At 36.9% G+C, this 8149-nt stretch overlaps 1 pseudogene; it reads left to right on the top strand.

Annotated features, from left to right (window-relative positions):
• The first annotated feature begins 448 nt into the window (after positions 1-448).
• Positions 449-549, top strand: LOC137238974 (U6 spliceosomal RNA; annotated as a pseudogene).
• The last annotated feature ends 7600 nt before the right edge of the window (positions 550-8149 follow it).

Below are 8149 nucleotides of genomic sequence, written 5' to 3'. Positions count from 1 at the left end.
ACATAGCCATTCACACGATTTATTACAGGTGTGTGTGCAACACACAACCAAACCAAATTTGCATATCCCACAGAAGTCACAACTCAACACAGGTGTGTAGGTACATATTTTGTAGGTATGTAAGTATGTATGCTTAAAGTAAATATGTATGTAAGTATGTATGCTTAAAGCAAATATGTATGTAAGAATATGTTTAGAATAATTGAGTATAAATAAGCTGACAATATTTGAATAAAAAGCATTCGCTTATTGATGTTAAAAACTCCCCAAACCAATTACTTCATTTTAATCTTTTATCTGGCGATCCTGCCTATGATTCTACTGGCTGATTATTCAGCCAAATTCATTGGTAAGATTTGACTGGCGATTATAGCCTAAGCCTTGAAAAAGGAAAAAAAGAAGAGAAATGATAATTAAATTCGGGCACCAAAAGTAAAAATTGCGGCAATTGGAAGACCTCAACAAAACACACATTGGAACGATACAGAGAATATCAGCATGGCCTCTGCGCACGGATGACGCCGAAATCGTGAAACGTTCAGGACTAGCAGCTAATAATTAAGTATAATACGTATATTAGCTTAATTTTGACAATTTAAAAATTAATTTTAAGCAGGAAAATATTCGGGCAACCTAACGGCTGCCTATTGACAAGCAAAAATTTAAATTTCTGCTGTAAAAACTTTTTGTTACTAATTATTGAGCTATGTTCCCAGAAGAGGACAAACAATCAAAGCCAGTTTGACCAAATTTTCGACAAATTAGTTAAACTAAATTTAAATTTACAAGAAGGTGAAAACGAAACACCTGAGAAACCCAAGCAAGGCCCTAAGCCAATAACAATCGAGGAGTACAGAAAGAGAAATAGGATTCAACAAATTGAGGAACCCAAAGTTCCAAAGCCGGTCAAATTGAAAAGAAAAAGAGGAGGAAAGCAATTTGGCATTCGAAAAACAATAGCGATGATCTATGAAAAAATAAATTTAAGCACTACTCAGGCAAAAAAAATTCAACTAAAACAAGAAATAAAGGGATTAAGGAATAATAATTATAACAAGTAAGGAAGGCTAAGTTTGGGTGTAACCGAACATTACATACTCAGTTAAGAGCTATGTAGACAAAATAAGGAAAATCACCATGTAGGAAAATGAACCTAGGGTAACCCTGGAATGTGGTTGTATGACATGTGTATCAAATGGAAGGTATTAAATAGTATTTTAAGAGAGAGTAGGCCATAGTTCTATGGATGGACGCCATTTAGGGATATCGACATAAAGGTGGACCAGGGCTGACTCTAGAATTTGTTTGTACGATATGGGTATCAAATGAAAGGTGTTACTGAGCATTTTAAGAGGGAGTGGGCCTTAGGTCTATCGGTGGACGCCTTTTCGAGATATCGCCATTAAGATGGACCAGGGGTGACTCTAGAATGTGTTTGTACGATATGGGTATCAAATGAAAGGTGGTAATGAGTATTTTAAAAGGGAATGGGCTTTAGTTCTATAGGTGAACGCCTTTTCCAGAAATCGCCTTAAAGGTGGACCAGGGGTGACTCTAGAATATGTTTGTATGATATGGGTATCAAATGAAAGCTGTTAATGAGTATTTTGAAAATGAGTGATCCTTAGTTCCATAGGTGGACGCCGTTTCGAGATATCGCCATAAAGGTGGACCAGGGGTGCCTCTAGAATGTGTTTGTACGATATGGGAATCAAACGAAAGGTGTTACTGAGCATTTTAAGAGGGAGTGGGCATTAGGTCTATAGGTGGACGCCTTTTCGAGATATCGCCATTAGGGTGGGCCAGGGTGACTCTAGAATGTGTTTGTACGATATGGGTATCAAATGAAAGGTGGTAATGAGTATTTTAAAAGGGAATGGGCTTTAGTTCTATAGGTGAACGCCTTTTCGAGAAATCGCCATAAAGGTGGACCAAGGGTGACTCTAGAATGTTTGTACGATATGGGTATCAAACGAAATGTGTTACTGAGCATTTTAAGAGGGAGTGGGCATTAGGTCTATAGGTGGACGCCTTTTCGAGATATCGCCATTAGGGTGGGCCAGGGTGACTCTAGAATGTGTTTGTACGATATGGGTATCAAATGAAAGGTGGTAATGAGTATTTTAAAAGGGAGTAATCCTTAGTTCTATAGGTGGACGCCTTTTCGAGATATCGCCATAAAGGTGGACCAAGGGTGACTCTAGAATGTTTGTACGATATGGGTATCAAACGAAAGGTGTTACTGAGCATTTTAAGAGAGAGTGGGTATTAGGTCTATAGGTGGACGCCTTTTCGAGATATCGCCATTAGGGTGGGCCAGGGGTGACTCTAGAATGTTTGTACGATATGGGTTTCAAACGAAAGGTGTTACTGAGCATTTTAAGAGGGAGTGGGCATTAGGTGTATAGGTGGACGCCTTTTCGATATATCGCCATTAGGGTGGTCCAGGGGTGACTCTAGAATGTTTGTACGATATGGGTATCAAACGAAGGGTGTTACTGAGCATTTTAAGAGGGAGTGGGCATTAGGTCTATAGGTGGACGCCTTTTCGAGATATCGCCATTAGGGTGGGCCAGGGGTGACTCTAGAATGTTTGTACGATATGGGTATCAAATGAAAGGTGGTAATGAGTATTTTAAAAGGGAGTAATCCTTAGTTCTATAGGTGGACGACTTTTCGAGATATCGCCATAAAGGTGGACCAAGGGTGACTCTAGAATTTTTGTACGATATGGGTATCAGACGAAAGGTGTTACTGAGCATTTTAAGAGGGAGTAGGCATTAGGTCAATAGGTGGACGCCTTTTCGAGATATCGCCATTAGGGTGGGCCAGGGGTGACTCTAGAATGTTTGTACGATATGGGTATCAAACGAAAGGTGTTACTGAGCATTTTAAGAGGGAGTGGACATAAGGTCTATAGGTGGACACCTTTTCGAGATATCGCCATTAGGGCGGGCCAGGGGTGACTCTAGAATGTGTTTGTACGATATGGATATCAAATTAAAGGTATTAATGAGGGTTTTAAAAGCGAGTGGCCCTTAGATGTATATGTGAAGGCGTTCTCGCGATATCGACCAAAATGTGGACCAGGTGATCCAGAAAATCATCTGTCGGGTACTGCTAATTTATTTATATATGCAATACCACTAACAGTATTCCTGCCAAGATTCCAAGGGCAGTTGATTTCGCCTTGTACAACTTTTTCATTTTCTTCTACTTAATATGGTAGGTGTCACACCCATTTTACAAAGTTTTTTCCAAAGTTATATTTTGCGTCAATAAACCAATCCAGTTACCATGTTTCATCCCTTTTTTCGTATTTGGTATAGAATTATGGAAATTTTTTCATTTTTCGTAATTTTCGATATCGATAAAGTGGGCGTGGTTATGGTCGGATTTCGGCCATTTTTTATACCAAGATAAAGTGAGTTCAGATGAGTACTTGGGCTAAGTTTAGTAAAGATATATCGGTTTTTGCTCAAGTTATTGTGTTAACGGCCGAGCGGAAGGACAGACGGTGGACTGTGTATAAAAACTGGGCGTGGCTTCCACCGATTCCGCCCATTTTCACCGAGAACAGTTACCGTCATAGAATCTATGCCGCTGCCAAATTTGAGAAGGATTGGTAAATTTTTGTTCGACTTATGGCATTAAAAGTATTCTAGACAAACTAAATGAAAATGGGCGGAGCCACGCCCATTTTGAAATTTTCTTTTATTTTTGTATTTTGTTGTATCATATCATTACGGGAGTTGAATTTTGACTTAATTTACTTATATACAGTAAAGATATTAAATTTTTTGTTAAATTTGAATTTAAAAAAATTTTTTTTTAAAAAGTGGGCGTGTTCTTCATCCAATTTTGCTAATTTTTATACAGCACATATATAGGAATAGTAGTAACGTTCCTGCCAAATTTCATCATGATATCTTCAACGACTGCCAAATTACAGCTTGCAAAACTTTTAAATTACCTTCTTGTAAAAGTGGGCGGTGCCACGCCCATTGTACAAAATCTTTCTAATTTTCTATTCTGCGTCATAACTTCAACCCATCTACCAAGTTTCATCGCTTTAACCGCCTTTGGCAATGAATTATCGCATTTTTTCAGTTTTTCGAAATTTTCGATATCGAAAAAGTGGGCGTGGTTATAGTCCGATATCGTTCATTTTAAATAGCGATCTGAGATGAGTGCCCAGGAATCTACGTACCAAATTTCATCAAGATACCTCAAAATTTACTCAAGTTATCGTGTTAACGGACAGACGGACGGACGGACGGACGGACATGGCTCAATCAAATTTTTTTTCGATCCTGATGATTTTGATATATGGAAGTCTATATCTATCTCGATTCCTTTATACCTGTACAACCAACCGTTATCCAATCAAAGTTAATATACTCTGTGAGCTCTGCTCAACTGAGTATAAAAATAAAGAACCGAATCCAGCAATGTAAACATTAGGGTTTTGAAAAAAAAATAAAATACAATTTTGTAACACTATTGATTTAAAATTATGGAAAGACCAAGGAAAATTAAAACTTATGTAAGTTATTAGCTTCTCTAGTGAGAGACTAAAAAAATATAATTTTTTGGACGACTCGAACTCGTTGTTCTTTATTTGATCATAGCAACTTAATTACTAACTTTACAATATATTTCTTACTTCTACTTATCGTATGAAGTCACGTTGGTTGACAGGTGATTCCTCTTGTTCTTGTGGTCGTTTTATTTACTTCCTCATTTCCAATGAATAGTACGCAACATTGCATACCGCTGTCGATGGATAGTTACATATGCTTACGTAGCATTGCATACTGTTGTCGTATGGATAGTTACATATTTATATGTGGGCAGTTTTGGAGCCCAATTTCCCCCTTTAAAGTATGCAGTAGGCCGGGTCGATTTGTGTGGAGGCAAAAAAATCGCCCATAGCTCTATGAAAATCATATTCTAGGGATCAAAATAAGAAACTTTGCCGAAGGAACCATACCTCTAAAACGAATTCTGATGTCCCCCATTTAGGTCGTAGGGGCAAATTTTGAAAAATCCCACTTTGAAATGTTTTTTCTTTTGGGAGTTTATTTTTCTATTTAGAAATTTATTTAGTCAGAACATATGTAAATGAAAAAATGAATTTAACTTAGTAATAGAAAAGAAATTAAAAAAAACATCAGAATTCATTTTAGAGGTATGGTTCCTTCGGCAAAGTTTCTTATTTTGATCCCTAGAATACGATTTTCACAGAGCAATGAGCGACTTTTAAATCGACCCGCCCTAGTATGCAGCGTCCTCGTTGGATGGCATTTTATTTGTAGGTACAGTGGGGGTTTCCTTTGAACTGCTAGTATTGACTTGAATGTCAGCGTTATTATCGAAGAGCATGTGAAAATGCTTATTTTGTATTTCAAGTTGACATCATCTATTTTTTGGATGTTCGCTATATTGAGCTCTTTCAAATATTGTAAGGAAAGAACTTCCTCGAGATTCGCTGTAACATTTGTCGATTTGGCGATTGCTGGTAAGGGCTTTACAAACAGTTGATTTTTATTAACAAAATGTTTGTCTTCAATTGATAAGCTTCAATTATCGTATTTGATCAAAAATGTACCATTCAGATTGATTTCTTTGCTGTCTATTTTTAGGGGTCCATTGTAACTATTGATAAATAATAATCCGGGAATATTTCTTCTATGATATGGCTTTTGTGAACGGTGCGGCCAGATTGTGCCAAAATTGTGTTGCCTTGGTCTTCTAGTACTGTTTCCTTTTTATATCGGGGTGTTAGTTTGTTTCCTACTCTTTTGTTTATTTTTAAATAAATAACGCCGTTATTGTTGTATGTCCTGAACTCGGTCCTATCTTTATTATGAAGTCGTAAGTCTTTTTCCTGTTTATTTTTAAGATTTTGGACATTTTTTTCTCTGTCCAATGTCATTGTGTTTGGTCCTACTCTTCTTCCGAAAAATAGTTATACTGGTTTACGTTTGGTAGTGGAATGAATGGAATAGTTATACTTTAATATGGCTCTATTAAAGTCGGTGTGGATGTTTTCTGATTTAGTGCAACGCATCACTTCGGTAAGTGTGGAATGGAATCGTTCTATTTGCCCGTTTATAGAACTTTTGTATGGAGGAGTTTTAAATATTTCAATACTGTATTCGTTTTCTAGCATAAAGGTTATAGGGCTGCGTTTAGGGATTTTTCGTTGTCCATAACGATATTTTATGGGATTCCGAATGTTGTCAAGAGACTTCTTAAGAGGGCCTTTATGTCTTCCGTTGCTCTGGAGCGCACGATTTTTGCATGTGCGTATTTGGAAAATTTATCCATGGCCGTTAGCACTACTTTGTTGTTAGTATGGTATAGGTCTATATGAACTATATGACCTGGGTAATTAGGAATGGGAGTTGGTTTCAGGATAGGATTTACTGGATGTCTCTCATACTTTTTTTCTAAGCAAATTTTGCACTGTTTTGCAATTCTTTTTATTTTGGCGTTCATTTGTGGGAAATAACATCTTTCTAAGAGTTGGGCTTTATTTTCGGTGGGATTGCGATGAGCTCTATTATGCTCGTAGATGATTTCCGTTTCCTGTTCTGATTCGTTTGTAACATCTCTAATGAATTTTCGGGTATAACGTACTTTGTACTTGCTAAAATGAATTTGGTAAATTGTTTGTATTTTCCCTAAAATGTTGTCTTCGGTTTTTATGCAATTTGTTACTGTAGGGTTGAGATATCTTTTCAACAATGTGGTAAGAGTTTCTTCTGTAAAGTCTCTTTCAATAATAATATGTCTATGGTAAGTGGGAAAAGGTAACTTAAATTGGTATGAAGAGGTTTCACCAGTAGAAATAAAAATTTGATTTTTAAATGCATTGATAGGTGCGTCTGTATACGGTATTAAATTTTGGGCTGAACTTTCGTCATTGTGTTGGGTTGCAGACAAAGAATTTATTTGTTGTGGTGGTCGAGAAAGTGCGTCTGCGACAATATTGGTACTGCCAGGTTTGTATTTTATCTCATAGTTGTATTCTTCCAATATTTATTTCCATCTTTTTAGTTTACTGTTAGTATTTCTGCTACTGAGTGAGTATGTCAAAGGTTGATGGTCTGTAAAAATTTTTATTGTGGTTGAACCATACAAATAATTTCTAAAGGTTTTTAAAGCCCATATTATGGCTAAAAGTTCTTTTTCGTTAGTTTCGTAATTTTCCTCGGTCCTCGTCAATGTTCTGGAAATGAACATTATGGGTTTACCACCTTGCTCTAGGACTGCTCCTATGGCGTGGTTTGATGCGTCGGTTGTCAAGTGAAATTCTTTTTCGAAGTCGGGGTATTGTAACATAACGTCAGAGGATGCTAGTGATTTTTTAAATTTATTAAACGCTTCCATTGCGTTATTGTCGAGAGAAATTTTTATTTTAGCTGAAAGATTTTTGGACATACGTCCCTCCTCGCCTCTCAAAAGTACCGTTAGGGGCTTGGCGAGTTTTGCATAGTCTTTAATGAAACGTCGGTAATAACCGGAAAGTCCTAGAAAAGATCGAAGTTCTTTTATAGTTTGAGGCGGTGGAAAGTCTAAAATTGCTTTCACTTTTGCTGGGTTTGTTTTTTTGCCATTTTTGGAGACAACAAATCCCAAAAACTCAACCTCTTCTTTGAAAAATTCACATTTATCAAGTTGAATTTTCATATTAGCATCTTGTAGGGTCCTGATATCGCCTATGTAGACAAAGCATATTTTTCCGATGTAGTCTCTAAGAATATCATCTAATGCTCGTTGGAATATGGAAGGCGCATTTTTAAGGCCGAAAGGTAGTCTGGTAAATTCGTATTTACCATTATTCACTGAAAAAGCTGTTTTTGCGATATCGGATTCAACTAAAGCGATCTGATGAAAGCTACTTTTCTAGTCGAGAACTGTCAAGAATTTGTTCTTTCCGAGTTGTGAAAGACTTTCGTTGGTGTCTGGGATTGGTTAGCGGTCGGGTATTGTGATTGAATTTAATTTGCGGTAGTATATTACCATCCTGTATTTTTTTATACCAGATGCGTCAACTTCTTTGTCACTATCCAGATGGGAGAATTGTATGGGGATCGAGATGGTCTAATTATTCCGTCCTCAAGTAATTTTGATATTTGCT

This window comes from Eurosta solidaginis, chromosome 1 (genome assembly GCF_040869045.1).
Source record: "Eurosta solidaginis isolate ZX-2024a chromosome 1, ASM4086904v1, whole genome shotgun sequence".
Lineage (NCBI taxonomy): Eukaryota > Metazoa > Arthropoda > Insecta > Diptera > Tephritidae > Eurosta > Eurosta solidaginis.
The sequence above is the reverse complement of the archived record's forward strand: the minus strand, read 5'-3'. Positions and strand labels throughout refer to the sequence as shown.